The sequence below is a fragment of the Paramisgurnus dabryanus genome, chromosome 12 (assembly GCF_030506205.2).
Source record: "Paramisgurnus dabryanus chromosome 12, PD_genome_1.1, whole genome shotgun sequence".
In the NCBI taxonomy this organism is placed as follows: domain Eukaryota; kingdom Metazoa; phylum Chordata; class Actinopteri; order Cypriniformes; family Cobitidae; genus Paramisgurnus; species Paramisgurnus dabryanus.
This window is the reverse complement of record NC_133348.1, coordinates 34,072,024-34,088,119: the sequence shown is the minus strand read 5'-3', so window position 1 is coordinate 34,088,119 and position 16,096 is coordinate 34,072,024. Positions and strand designations below refer to the sequence as shown.

At 32.5% G+C, this 16,096-nt stretch overlaps 2 long non-coding RNA genes across 8 annotated transcripts; both read right to left on the bottom strand.

Annotated features, from left to right (window-relative positions):
- Positions 1-742: 742 nt before the first annotated feature.
- LOC135750068 (uncharacterized) lies at positions 743-5,041 on the bottom strand. Of its 7 annotated transcripts, XR_010532567.2 has the most exons (8): positions 4,548-4,944; positions 3,905-3,985; positions 3,691-3,764; positions 1,976-2,068; positions 1,744-1,807; positions 1,579-1,677; positions 1,221-1,321; positions 743-871 (listed from the first exon to the last, which is right to left on the bottom strand). It is a non-coding gene; the product is annotated as an uncharacterized lncRNA (long non-coding RNA). The 7 variants fall into 7 exon arrangements; XR_010532568.2 differs by lacking the exon at positions 1,221-1,321 and having other exon boundaries at positions 4,548-4,941; XR_010532566.2 differs by lacking the exon at positions 743-871 and having other exon boundaries at positions 879-1,321; positions 4,548-4,941.
- A 2,719-nt stretch (positions 5,042-7,760) lies between these two features.
- Positions 7,761-12,631, bottom strand: LOC135750116 (uncharacterized). Its single transcript, XR_012338051.1, has 4 exons — positions 12,455-12,631; positions 12,125-12,228; positions 8,772-8,843; positions 7,761-8,686 (listed from the first exon to the last, which is right to left on the bottom strand). It is a non-coding gene; the product is annotated as an uncharacterized lncRNA (long non-coding RNA).
- Positions 12,632-16,096: the final 3,465 nt, after the last annotated feature.

Below are 16,096 nucleotides of genomic sequence, written 5' to 3'. Positions count from 1 at the left end.
TTCAGTCATGATTTTGTTTATTGTTCATTTAAATTTGTATTTCTTTCTTTTTGATTTAATTGATATTGGGTGAGATACGTTCTTGCTCTCTTCTGCTCTGAATTGGTTTTGTCTTCTTTAAACAGAAAATTGGGTTAAAATATGTAATTTGCCATATTCCAGTTTTTCTTACCTGCATGCGGGGATGGGCAGTATTTCAAATACATCCCAGTCGGCATTTCAACGTTGATTCAACGTTGAATCAACGTCAGATACCAACGTTGAATCAACGTTGGATTACCTTTCGGTTTTGCAAAAAATTTCAACGTTGAAATCACGACGTTGTTTCAACGTCACACTTTCAACATAGGTGAATTATGGTTGATATCATGACGCAATTTCAACCTTCTATTTCCTTGTTGTTTTTAACACTAAATATAGATTTTTACTTTACACTGCAATACTCACTAAATGATTTACTGTAAACGTGTCATTTTTAATGCAATTATCATATGAATGCAACTTGCTACGCATAACTTACAGTACAACCCCATTCATAAAACTAAGGTAAAGTTTAAATGTGGACAAATAAGATGGCAGGTGCCTACCCTTTCCAAATAAACATGAAAGCAGCTGTTAAAAATATTTTTTTATGGATAAAAACACATTCTTTCAAACAGTTAGGTTTTCAGTTAATAGTGCAGAAGTGGATTTTTCTAAATATAGAATAAAATCATAAAATATGAAACAAAATCATGTTTAAAAGTCATTTTATTAATCTGAATAGAAAAACTTTATTCAAGAAAAACTGCAAATATGAATTTTGTTGTTGGTTTAGTTGACAGTCTTCTTATGGCCACCACCACCCATCTATTCTGGCTCATGACAGCATCTAAAGAGGGGGAAAAAAACAAGATATTTAATTTTCAAAAAATGCTGCATTTTAGCCCATGTACAAAAAAATCTTGTTATTGCACATCAGGGCAAGATGCGTTTTCTTTGATAGTCTGACTTGAAACATTGCATAGCCATCTGATGAAAGAACAAAGCTGTTGTGTTTACGATGATGACAATGAGGTTCAATTAAGATCATCTACAGTGCATTCAGAAATCATACACCTTTCACTTTCAATTTTATGTTGTTGCATGATACTGTAATTGTTTAGATATTTTTACAAAGTAAAAACAGAATTTTAGAAACTTTTGCAAATGTATGAAAAAAGAAAACACATCATATTTACATTATACATATTCAGACCCTTTGAAACAACATCTGCAATTTAGCTCAGTTGCCTCCAATTTCTCTTGAGGTTGCTGAGATGTTTCTACACCTTAAATCGTCCTGATGAACACAAAGATTTTTTTAATGAATGTCTGCAACCAAACTGACCAGAAGCACCATTGACTTACATAGTAGGATAAAAGAATACTATGGTAGTGAATGGTGCTTCTGATCGATTTGGTTACAAATGAATCCAATACTGAATGCTTAAGTGATATTAACTTTATATTTTCAACACGCCCAAATGAGATGCTTAAAGCAAACACTGACAGGTTGCTTTACGTGTGGGTCAAACAGCCTTTTGTGTAGTCCTTTACCAATGAAATCGAAGATGGACTTCAGAACTTCTGGACTGTCTGTGTAAGACTTTAAACTCGCTCAGACCAGCAAGGCATCTTGTTAGCAGACATCCCGACCTGATCAAAAACTTTTGATTAGGAGATGTTATAATCCTATTTTTAATATATGTTTTACAAACTTACCACAGGTGATCTGGCAAAGCGACTTATGAAACAGCATCTTCCCAAATCTCCTCTTCAGGCTCATCTTAGCGATCATTGCATTTGATAAAGTTTGGAAAAAGAAAAACATATTTCATTAGTATAAAAATATAAATGTAATCTTGTGGTAAGAAATACAGAAAACTGTGGCCCAAGTACAACTTTTAAAGAAATTAAGAATGTTTAAATTTTTTGTCATAACACTATTCATTACCTTTTAAGGGGGAATGATTTGGGCATCTGGAAAGACACACTACTTCACCTCTCTGTATTTTATCACACATCTTCAAATTGCATGTTGATCTGCCTACAATTTAAAACACATAATAAAATAAAAACAAGTCATAGCCCCTTTTAAAAAGAAAACATAAATTGTGAAATACAAAACACTGCATCTTAATTATTAGGATTAGTAGAACTTGATCTGATTACAAAACAAATATTAAATGCATTGTAAGGTTTTAGGGGAGACGCTTCACAAAAAAGAAATGGTAAATTACGGATTTATAAAACGGGCAGTTCTGGTTCTTCATTCTGATTGGTTGAAACGCGTTCTAAGCCGTGATAAAATACACCGGTAACCTCACGGTTCAGACCACATTACATAAGTATCACTGCGCCACTGTTGCTGCGTACTGATTTATGAAAATAAACACCACAGTCTATAATCATATTTTTAATTTGTCTACAATTGCACAATTAATGGCGATATCCAGATAAATGTCAATAAATATTGTTGAGTCATCTCGTCAATAAAGAGAAAACGTTGTCTGGGGAATTTATAACTCAAGTTCAGACGTCCGCTATTATCCACTGGGTGGCGATCTTACCCAACTTAAACACTGACGCATTTACTGGAAACACCGTGTAGTACTGTTCATGGCTCCGTCTGAATCTGATCTCTTACTAAAGTTCTTCACAAAAATGGAATTATCTCCGCTTTTAGCTAAAAAATTTGGGAGGTGATAAGAGAACAATGAAGGTAGGATGAATGAAAGTTTTTTTGTTTGTTTTTGTTTGAAAGCGGATGGTCTGTTCTTTCATTTGATATTTTATGTTTATTTAGAGAAGATAATTTTTCTGCAAGGCATTAAACTAAAACTGGGTGGCAACTTAAAAAAAAAAAACGCTGGCGGGGAAAGAGTTCAGCATGCTTCCAAACATATTTGATCATCACTTCAACAGCACAATATAAATGTTAATGTATAAATTAGATAAATGGTGATTTATAAAATAAACACCACAGTCTTAAATCATATTTTCATTGTGTCTTTGCTGCATCTCTGTTGGTTGGGAACTGCGCTCTGTTTCAGTCACACTTGATTCTGAGGAACTACTTTGTTTGGCGGAAGACTAATATTTGTACTAATATAATTACAACTTATTTGTGTTTTATTTTATAAAATCCCGCTAACGTTATGCATATGAAGTAACCGTTTTATAAACGCAATAAACCCCTTGAAGCGTTGGGTTACCATTGCATTACCCACTGCTTCTCGGGGTTTATTGCTTTATTCTATTACAACATGGTATCTTGGTGGTGCATTACCAGGGTAGGTGGCAGCTCATTGACAATTAAAAAAAATATGATTAAACCCATTAACACATAAAGATAAGAACAAATAAATGCTGTCAAATACACCACCACAAAGACCCATTTTTTTCTGTCAATATGAAGCCTCTTTAAAACTTGCATCACCATCCACTCTGAAAACTGGATTAACTTTTGTCTCTGTCTACTGAAAACAAAGTGTTTGAAATATGTAGGCCTACATACTGTAGAAGGAATAGTGGCGTACAAAAGAAATTAATTGCTGTGCTGAAAAGTAACCATTGTATCCTAAATTAGTTTCTTATATTTTCCTAATGACAAACCAGTCTTGAGAAACAAGTAGCAGGTGTTTTTAAAAAGCCACTCTCAATTCTCACCTGTGAAGTTTCTTGTGTTTGTGTGTCATTCTGTTTCTGACCTGACAACCCTTGCTGTCTGTTTCTTGTTCAATCTTGACAAAATATAAAAAAAGTAAAATTAGTGCAATATTGGAAGAGAATTCTATAATGACTTTATCAGAACATGAATACATACACTTGCATACTGCATTTAAGTAAATATTGTAGAACAGCAGGGTTAACACAACATTACCTGATCCAGATGTAGTGGCTGTTGATGCATGAAAATCTCAGCATTGACAAGATCATCCTCACTTTTCTAATTTGAAGGGCTCTGATAACGAAGACATTACAAAAGAGTTATAAAAATATACTAAAAACAAGAGCATATTTGTCTAGATAACCAATATTTTATATTTCCATTAAAACTTGCTAATTATTCAACAAGTAAGCAAAATTACACCGTTACAATGTATTTCAATTCGAATAGAACATGCCAACTTACACGACATGATATTTTCGTACAAAGGAGTTAACTTAAGTGTTTCATGCCGCTTAAAATCATGGATACTGCGCGAATGACCGCAGGTGCGATCATAAGCGTAGCATGTGATTGACTGATTGCCATGGAAACATGAGGGTCACGTCGACTATCTTGTCCCTTTTAATTTTATAACTGCATTTATACACATTACCCCGTCGAGAAAACCTCAGCATGATTAATATGGGATTCGACGCCCATGTTATCACGTCATCAATAAGTTTGGATTAATGTCATTAACACGAACTGCTATACGTATCCGTTATTGTGAATTCGTGAGCCATAAAACACCAACATCTCATCTAAGTTTTAACACTTTATCAGTAATATGAATTTGAGAAACTAAGCAGCTTACACTGACCGCACCGCACTCGAGCTGCTCCTCCTTACAAAAGGCTGATAGGTGTCTGTGGCGCCTGTAAGACCTCTCGGATATAAGTTACGCTGACTGAACTACGAAATCAACACTTTTTCACCGAAGTTGTCCAAAAAAGCGCTTACATTTATAACTAGTTGCTTTTCTGAAGCAAAAACAACCAAGTGGTTAAGTTGATAAAAACACACCTCATATTAATTTATTAATATTCATAATAACGAAGTCCAATTTCGGCGGGAACATCCGTGGACTAGCAAATTAACTACTATAACGAATACATTCGCAACTAACAGAAAAAAACCCGATTTGGCATCGTGCTTTTTTGTCATACCACTTTGTATATGTGAATAAAATAACGTTATGCGTTTACATTGACTTATATTTCCTTACCTCTTCTTTCTCTGAAGCATTTTCTCGTGTGATACGCAAGATCTCGAAGACAGCCGTTAAAACAGTCCAGTCTCGTGTAATCTCGCGAGATTACCTCGCTACCTGTATATTCAATTATTTGTTAAATTTTTTTTATAATGTCATCAATTTTATAAAATGAGTTTTTAAATTTTTTTCTGAATGATTCACATATTATAAAACATTATTTTATTGTCTCTCTGCAACCATTTACTTCACTGTTGTTTCAACGTTGTTTCAACGTTGAATCAACGTTGAACAAACAACTGACGTTATTTCAACCAAATTTCAACGTTGATTTTTAAGCATTTTATGAACCTTTTTCAACCGTTTACCATTCACCGTTGTTTCAACGTTGTTTCAACGTTGAACAAACAACTGACCTAATTTCAACCAAATTTCAACGTTGAAGGTCGGTCATATGCCCGCTGGGATGTATTTAAAATACGTATTTGAAATACAAAATAGTATTTTGTATTTTAAAGCCTTTGAAAAAATGAAATGTAATTTGTATTCAAATACATTTAAGATGAGTATTTTTGTAATTTTAAAATACACAAAATACTTTGAGCCAGTCAACCAGTCAGGGTGCTGTATTCATGCATCAACTAGTTCAAACCAGACAACAGAATATATCATTGCAGCTTTTAGTGGGCAGGAAGAATTTAAATGTTGGAGTGGGAAAAAAAGCAAAGGCGATTGAGTTATTGGGTGTGATGTGATTTGTGTTATTATTACGCGAAAGGAAATTCAAATTCACACTTGCACGTTGGCAGGCAGTTTAATGCACGCCTGAGACATAGTGTGGAATGCTGACAAATAGGCCTTCACTTTTGACCTAAAGGAAAACCACAATTTTTTTATATTTTACTATGTTCTTACCTCAACTTAGACAAATTAATACATAACTATCTATTTTCAATGCATGGAGGAAGAGCACTTCGTTTGCAGCATTTCGACCTCAGCGCACAGTAACATCTTCACAGGAGTGATGATGTTACTGCGCCAGAGGTTAAAGTGCTGCAAACTAAGTGCTCTTCCGCCATAAAATATAGTTCTCATTTTTTATCCACTTAAAAATCACCACGTTTTATTTTGTGCCACCATACTTACTCATGTAACTACTCATGTAACAGTCTACTCATGGGGAAAAAACATGGAAGTGTTCCCAGGTGAAAAAAAAGTGCACTAAAATACACTTTATTTAAGTACACTTAGTACACTTTTCCACAATATACTAAAAGTGCTCTATTTTCGCACACTAATTTTGAACTTAGTATACTAAAAAGTAGTATTTAGTACTTCTTAAGATGAACTTAATACCATCTTAGTGTACTCAACTGTGCTATTTTGAGACACCATGAAGTTGAACTAAAATGTATTTTTAACATACTAGGTCTGTATTTAAAAAAAATATATTTAATTATAACTTGAAGTACACTTGAACCCACCTTTAAGCATTTTTAAATATACTTTAAAGTATACTAATGGTATGTTAAAATAATATTCCAAATGTATTCCCAGGTGAAAAAAGTTCACTAAAATACACTATTTAAGTACACTTTCCACATTATACTAAAAGTGCTCTATTTTCGCACACTAATTTTGAACTTAGTATACTAAAAAGTAGTATTTAATACTTCTTAAGATGAACTTAATACCATCTTAGTGTACTCAACTGTGCTATTTTGAGACACCATGAAGTTGAACTAAAATGTATTTTTAACATACTATGTCTGTATTTAAAAAAATATATTTCATTATAACTTGAAGTACACTTGAACCCACCTTTAAGCATTTTTAAATATACTTTAAAGTATACTAATGGTATGTTAAAATAATATTCCAAATGTATTCCCAGGTGAAACAAGTTCACTAAAATACACTATTTAAGTACACTTTCCACATTATACTAAAAGTGCTCTATTTTCACACACTAATTTTGAACTTAGTATACTAAAAAGTAGTATTAAGTACTTCTTAAGATGAACTTAAAACCATCTTAGTGTACTCAACTGTGCTTTTTTGAGACACCATGAAGTTGAACTAAAATGTATTTTTAACATACTAGGTCTGTATTTAAAAAAAATATATTTAATTATAACTTGAAGTACACTTGAACCCACCTTTAAGCATTTTTAAATATACTTTAAAGTATACTAATGGTATGTTAAAATAATATTCCAAATGTATTCCCAGGTGAAAAAAGTTCACTAAAATACACTATTTAAGTACACTTTCCACATTATACTAAAAGTGCTCTATTTTCGCACACTAATTTTGAACTTAGTATACTAAAAAGTAGTATTTAATACTTCTTAAGATGAACTTAATACCATCTTAGTGTACTCAACTGTGCTATTTTGAGACACCATGAAGTTGAACTAAAATGTATTTTTAACATACTATGTCTGTATTTAAAAAAATATATTTCATTATAACTTGAAGTACACTTGAACCCACCTTTAAGCATTTTTAAATATACTTTAAAGTATACTAATGGTATGTTAAAATAATATTCCAAATGTATTCCCAGGTGAAACAAGTTCACTAAAATACACTATTTAAGTACACTTTCCACATTATACTAAAAGTGCTCTATTTTCACACACTAATTTTGAACTTAGTATACTAAAAAGTAGTATTAAGTACTTCTTAAGATGAACTTAAAACCATCTTAGTGTACTCAACTGTGCTTTTTTGAGACACCATGAAGTTGAACTAAAATGTAATTTTAACATACTAGGTCTGTATTTAAAAAATATCTTTAATTACAACTTGAACCCACCTTTAAACATTTACGAATCTACTTTAAAATATACTAGTAGTATGTTAAAATAATATACCAAATGTATTCCCAGGTGAAAAAGTTAACTAAAATACACTTTAAGTTCACAACCTTAAGGTACCAAAAGCTCTTTATTTTCGTGCAGTAAATTGTGCTTAATATACTAAAAAGTAGTATTTAGTACTTGTTAAGACAAACTTAAGACAATCTAAGTGTACTCAACTGTGCTATTTTCTAAAATTGTATTCAGTTACAACTTGAAGCACATTTGAACCCACCTTTTAAACATTTATAAATGTAATTTAATAATTTCAGATATAATAATATTACATAAATAATATAGCATACAAAATGAAATAATAATATATTGCCCACACATTTGTATACATAAAATAAATCATTTCTAATGTACTGTATGTGACATTTGAATTACAGTCAAGTTTACTATTAGAATGTTATACATGTACTATTTTACCTGCATGTTTGCCACCAAAACATGTTTTAACTCATTCTAAAATGATACCTATTCTGTATTCATACATACGAACCGGTTTCTTCCATCATTAACAACTAATTAAATGTTAAAGAAACAACTAAGTATGTATTTACTGCTATTGAAATGATTTTACAATATAAAACAAAGATCAGTGAAATGCAATGAGCTACTTTTATCAAATTGTGGAACATTAATACATCAATAGGAAAAGTACACTATGAATATGCAACCATTGAATAATTATATAATCATAATGATGTAATTCTCTAAACAAAAAGTTACTGGACAAATGCAGAAGTGCATTTGAACTTACTCGAGATAAACCTACAAATGGCTGAACCAAAACACAGAGAAGTTTAAATGTCACGTTTAAGTGGAGGGTCACTTCTTCTTGCCATTCAGACACTGAAGACTTAATCACAAGGTCTGTGAAAAGGAAACAGAATATATACAAAATTAACCAATAATTAATGAACATATGCATTAGAATTTTGTTAACTTCTCAGTTTACCTTTTAAAGCTTTGACCGTGTCCTCATCAAGCTTGACATGAGTGTCCGTTTGATCCGTCGCTACATGGCACTCTACAAGTTACATTGAACATAGGGTTATAGGAGGTTTAACTCACTGACACTGATATAATGCAACCTGTGTGTATTACAGGATATTCTTTACTTTGATAATTGTGTTTTATTTTAACCAAGGGCATTTTCCATTGAAATGTCTATTGTGGTCTTGCTTACAAGAAAAGTTCACCTCTGTTTAAGGAGATTTAAGGAAATCAGAAGTCATGCCAATGGACTGACTCTATGCACGCTTAACTTCCACAATTGACTCAAGGCTGCTCTTAAGTTTCTGATGCGGGAGATTTAAAGCAGAGTGACAGCAGAATCGCTAAAATTACTTGTTTGCTGGATTTACCCAAATTTACAACCTATGATGTGTGAAGAATTGTCCAGATGTGCAAACTGAGAAAGGTTGCAAGTAGGGATGCATATCAATTAATCGCGATTAATCTATAGCAGAATAAAGGTTTTTGTTTACATCATATATGTGTGTGAACTGTGTATAATAATTATGTATATATAAATATGCACACATGCATGTATAATTTTAAGAAAAAAATATATTTATATACTAAGTATTTATATTTATATATAATATAAATTATACATAAATATACAAATGTATATACATATGTAAACATTGCTTAAATATATACATGCATGTGTGTGCATTTAACTATACAAAGTTATTATACACAGTACACACACATATATGATGCACACCCGTCGCTATGGGCGGGCCATAGGGGGCCGGGCCCGCCTTCAAAGACGCCTGTGCCCCCCCCAGTATTTAAAAAATACTGTAATTTTAAATGATTATAGTTGCTAATTTTGTGTTGCATTAATGTTGTATTCTTTATAATTAAAACATTAAAAATATAAAAAACAATATTGTGATTTTGTTTGATTGATGGGAATCTAGCTACACTGCAACAGCCTATCACGAGGCTACGCACGACATGTACGTGACGTAGCCTACGTCAGTGTAGCCGCTCAACAGTTACCGCACTTTTTTTAAACTGGATGAGTTTAGCTATACTGCTTTAAGATGGATATTATCCGCAAATGGTTAAAAAAGGAACAAGGACCTCACTCACAAGTTTAATTCCGAGTGGACACTTTATTAATGAGGAGGTTCTGCTCTGAGAAACGCCGCCTGCCGCTGTACTGACAGGAGGGAAGGGAGAGACGACAGCGCTGCCTCCACTCAAGTACAGTAGGTTCAAAGTCTGCGTGCGTGCGTGTGTGTGTGTGTGTGTGTGTTTGTGTGTGTGTGTGTGCGCGCACGTGTCTCATGGCAATGCATATCCCTCTGTTGACTGCTTTAAAATGCAATGTTTGAGAGATGCCTCTGGTGTTACATGTAATATGTTGTATAGATTTATGGATATTCATAAAATTGCTTCTATGTGTAATGTGGTGTAGGCTATCTGGTCATATTGCTGATGGTTATGTTTAACGTGATGATTACGTGCTGCGCGAAAAGATTATATATTATTAAAAGTACGTACTGTAGGCTAATAATAAGTGTGCCCACCCATGCATTTCATATGCCCCCCTTAAGACTGAGGTCTGGCGACGGGTCTGATATGATGTAAACAAAAACTTTTATTCTGCTATAGATTAATCGCGATTAATTGATATGCATCCCTAGTTGCAAGTTTTATGTGTTGTCTTATCTCTGTAATCATTAAGATATATTCAGCTAGCCTGTACTAGCAGTGCTTACATTGTGCTGTTTTTTACAATTCGTCCAGCAGGCTAATCACGTTAGTAATATATTATTGTCTTTGTAATGTGTCCGGTCCAACATCCAATAGGAAAATTCAACTGCAGTACAGGGCTCAAAATTAACTTTTTTTTGGTAGCACTGGTGCTCACAACTTTAAAGAGTTAGGAGCACCAGCAAAAATTTAGGCGCTTCCATCCAAAAATTAAAAAGCACCACAACTACAATGTATATGTTAATAGATTTATTTTATTAAAATAAAATGCAACCACCAGGCTTTACATATCTTATGGCCAGCATTTAAATTTGGTCTTTTATTTTATTTTTTTTACTGCATAGATTCCTAAATTAATACCCAACTGCTTTTGAAATAGTATAGCAATAATAATTTACCAATTACAGATTACAGGTAAAATGATTAAGATTACAATAGAAAATCTAGCAAACACGTAAAACACTGATTAATTGGGACATTTACAAAAGTGACCTTAATATAGAAGGCTTAATATAGAAGGCTAATATTGGTATTGATAACTGCATTACCAGGATGCTATTACTACTAAATATGTTTTTAAAAATATATTTTTTTATAAAAACATACCATCAACATTGTCGTGTTCCACATCAACATGGACCACAAGGATGTTTGTCGGATGTCCATTCACCAGCGCATGCGCACATACACTATCAAACACTCTTTGACAGACAGGTCGGTGTCTCCATCAATAATGAACACATTTGTCATGACACTATTTGTGTTTTTAGCACTTTCGCCATGTTTAAGCAAGTTCTGGCGCTTAAAATGTTTTGATTCCGCCACCAACGCCGTTTTACAGGATTTACAGTAAGCAAAGTAAGTTACATCGAGCCATTTTCATAGAGGAGACACTCGAAATCTTTAAGCCACTCTCTCTGAAAGGTTTAACGTCAAGCCTTATTTTCCGGTGGTGGAGTCGCATTTGAATCCGGATCGTCGTCATTAATTACAGTAGAAACATTGGCTGTAGTCGGCTTGTTCTCGTCATGCTCGCGGTGCGTCTTATTTTCGCGCTTCACGTACCAACGTAGCACGGCAACAAGGAATGACTGACGCTCATATTAGCCAATCTGCGGTCTTCATTAAACGTAAGAACTTAATGGTGAAATTTGATTGGTTATGTAACGTTGGAGAGAACACTGAACCTGGGACAGCAGCACGCAGCATCACAATCTAAATCAAGTCGCACCACAACAAAATGGGCAGTCGCAGAAATGCTCCCAAATATATTTTAAGGTCGCACAGATTAAATTTCGGTCGCATATGCGACCAAAATATTCGCAATTTCGAGCCCTGACAGTAGCCACCGTTCAACCTGAAGAGGGCAGCACTCAGACGTTTTTACAACATATATTGTAGTTTTGAAACACTTTATATCCAAATGTCAAAAAACTTACACTAATAAAGCATCATTCTTACAGATCATTAACTAAAAAAGTTGGTTTAGGGTTTAGTTACTCTATAAACATTAGCATTAGAAAAACACAAAAGTTATCTAAATGTTATACAAATACTGTAGAACTAAAAACTTACCACCAAGAATAAGTATTTTTACGGGCTGTATCTTCATCTGTTCATCTCTACTTCGACTTATTAGATATTCTCGGCTCTGATTGGTCAATTTGAATGCCGCTGTGCTAAAAAAAGACAGGCTGTTATGATTTCTGAAATACAACAAGAGAAATGAAATGCCTAACTTAACTTTACTCACAAAAAAAATGTAACGTTATGTTCCAAAAGCCACACAACATACACGCTTTAAGAAGCTGGGTTAAAATTAAGACATACTGTAATACTAAATGTTCTACTTATTTAATAGTTCACTAAAAATAAAAAGCAAAAATCTGTCATCACTTAACTTACCCTCATGTTCTCTCATTCATCTTCAAACAAAAACCGATGTACTTGAAATAAAAATCCAAGAAACGTATATTTCCCCTCGATGTCAGATCCACTTGATACTTAAAAACTGCTCACATTTCAAAAAGTAAATCGCAACAGCAATAAAAAACATCGCCGAAGTAATCCATGTGAATCGCGTTGTTTCAGCCAAGTCCTCTGATGATCACTATATATAATTTAACAGTTTCAACTTTTAATCCACATTTACCAACGATCACGCACGTTGTGTATCGAACAACTGAATCAGGAAGCCAATGTGACGTACTGAATCCCAAGAACCAATGAGGTTTAGTCAGGTCCGTCACGTGTGTTGTTTGAATATAAACACTAACAAATTTATGTGGATTAACTTTGTAAAAGCAATATATAATGCAAGTTCAATGATATGATGTTGAAATTGCAATGTTAGCCTATTTAAATTAATGTACATGTTTAAAAAAATATATGTTTTTTTCTAAATACACTAAAACTTCTGTAAAAGTATGCTTGTGTTTAACATACTTTTTTTTTAAATGTGTAATTAAACATATATTTTTCCCAGCGTACCTCTAGTGCTCTTTTTAGAAATACGTTAAATGTATGCTTGAGTTTAGCATACTTTTTAAAGTGTAATTAAAGATATAATTATTACCAGCGTACCTCTAGTGTACTTTTTAGAAATACATTAAAAGTATTCTTGAGTTTAGCATACTTGTAAAAAGTGTAATTAAAAATATAATTATTACCAGTGTACCTCTAGTGCACTTTTTAGAAGTACATTAAAAGTATGCTTGAGTTTAGCATACTTTTTTAAAGTGTAATTAAAGATATAATTATTACCAGCGTACCTCTAGTATACTTTTTAGAAATACATTAAAAGTATGCTTGAGTTTAGCATACTTTTTTAAAGTGTAATTAAAGATATAATTATTACCAGTGTACCTCTAATGCACTTTTTAGAAATACATTAAAAGTATGCTTGAGTTTAGCATACTTTTTTAAAGTGTAATTAAATATATAATTATTACCAGCGTACCTCTAGTATACTTTTTAGAAATACATTAAAAGTATGCTTGAGTTTAGCATACTTATAAAAAGTGTAATTAAAAATATATTTATTACCAGTGTACCTCTAGTGCACTTTTTAGAAATACATTAAAAGTATGCTTGAGTTTAGCATACTTTTTTAAAGTGTAATTAAAGATATAATTATTACCAGTGTACCTCTAGTGCACTTTTTAGAAATACATTAAAAGTATGCTTGAGTTTAGCATACTTTTTTAAAGTGTAATTAAAGATATAATTATTACCAGCGTACCTCTAGTATACTTTTTAGAAATACATTAAAAGTATGCTTGAGTTTAGCATACTTATAAAAAGTGTAATTAAAGATATATTTATTACCAGTGTACCTCTAGTGCACTTTTTAGAAATACATTAAAAGTATGCTTGAGTTTAGCATACTTTTAAAAAGTGTAATTAAGCATATATTTATTACCAACGTACTTGTAGTACACTTTTTTGAAATACATTTAAAAGCTATTTAACATATTTTTAATACACTTTAAATAAGCACGTTGGGAATACAAATGTACTAAAAACATATTACTTAAATTTTAAGTATATTTTTAATACATTAAATACTACTTTTTTTTCACCTGGGTTTGGTGGCTTCTAAATTCTTCCCTGTCTGGATCCTAAGGAATAAATGGGGATAGGCTAAATGCTAACACATTCATGACACGCAGTGCAAAGATGAAGTGCACGCATTGAAAAAAGAAAGGTATGTATTCATTCTTTCATCTAAGTTGAGGCAAGAAAATAGTAAAATGGATTTCTTCACATATAAACTGATTATGTTGTGGTTCATTTTGACGACACAAAAAAGTTTTTATGATGTTTTATATGTTCATAAGGCTGACATGACACGTGTCATGAATATGAAGGAGATTTAATGAACGTTTGTGACTACTGTCATTAAGTGTCATTTGTTCAATTATGTCATTTTTATTGCAAATATGACATTGTTTGAGATGTCTTTGTTATGACAACTTGACATTAACCAATACATCATAACTTGTCATGACAACTTGAAAGCTAGGTAGTTTCTTATGTTTGATAATTATTGTTGTTTATGACAGATTTATAACAAGTTGTGTTGTATTGGTTTATGTCAAGTTGTCATGACAAGGATATCTCAAACAATGTCATCTTTGCTTTCAAAATAACATAATTGAGTAAATGACACTTAAAGGGGACATTCCACAAGACGTTTTTAAGATATTAAATAAATCTTTGATGTCCCCAGAGTCAATATGTGAAGTTTTAGCTCAAAATACCATATAGGTAATTTATTGTGACCTGTTAAAATAGGCACTTTATGGGTCTGAGCAAAAATGCACCGTTTTTGTGTGTATCTCTTTAAATCCAAACAAGCTGCTCAGGTGGGCGGAGTCTCTAGCGCTCGCGCTGTAGACATGACAGAGCATCGAGGAAGATTCTCTTATGAAAGAAGTTAGTAAGCGATGTTCAGCATTATATATTTGAACAAGTTTAAAAAGTCAATCATCTGTTTTATGCATACTAAATACATGTTTATCAGCAGATGGGGAACATTGTGGAATAAAAATAAAGACTTTTAGCTCTCATGCTGCTGCCTGTGTTTTAAACAGGCACAATGATTTTCAGCATGTTACAAATAAAATACACGTCCACAAACACTCAGAAGTTTACTTTTTGACTAAACCACACGAGCACATTTAAATGATCTGTAATAAAACAACACGTTTAATGCTTAAACTTTAGAGAAACAGATCAAATGACATGTTTAAGTTTATTGTGTACACATATTGAACACATTTGCGTTTCTGTCAGTCTCTCATCTATTTGTAACTCCTCGTTTTCATTTGAAACTTGAGAGAAACATTAAACAACATATTTATGCTTATTGTGTATAGGGTTGCCACCCTTGTCTGATAAAAAACCGGGACATATCGATGACCCGACCAATTGGTTTGCTCACAAGCCCCCTAACATCCCCCCCCCCCGGCATAATATTTCTATAGACCTATGCAATTTTTGGCAACACTTTACAATTCTTATTTGTTAACATTAGTTAATGTATTAACTAACATGAACTAACCATAAGCCATACATGTGTTACTTTATTTGTTAATCTTTGTTAACATTACTTAACAAAAATACAGCTATTCATGGTTTATTCTTGTTAATTCACAGTGCATTAACTATGTTAAAAAGATTTAAATTATGTATTATTAACATTAACAAAGATTTAAAAAATAGCTGTATAAGTGCAGTTCAGTACTAGTTCATGTTAACTAATGTAGTAAACTAATGTTAACTAATGAACCTTATTGTAAAGTGTTACCCAATTATTTGTTAATTATACTAAAATATGTAAATCACCTTTACAATTTATATAAGCTCCTTATACTATTAATGTAAACTGTTTTATTTATATTCCATTTAAACAGGTCTAAATAGCAACTAGCCTCTCAACATGTATTTTACAATCATTTTAACCCCCCTGGGCAATGCTGAAGTCACTGTTACAAACTGTACAGCATCAAGATTGTTATTACTTTTAACTCTTTTAAGACAGGG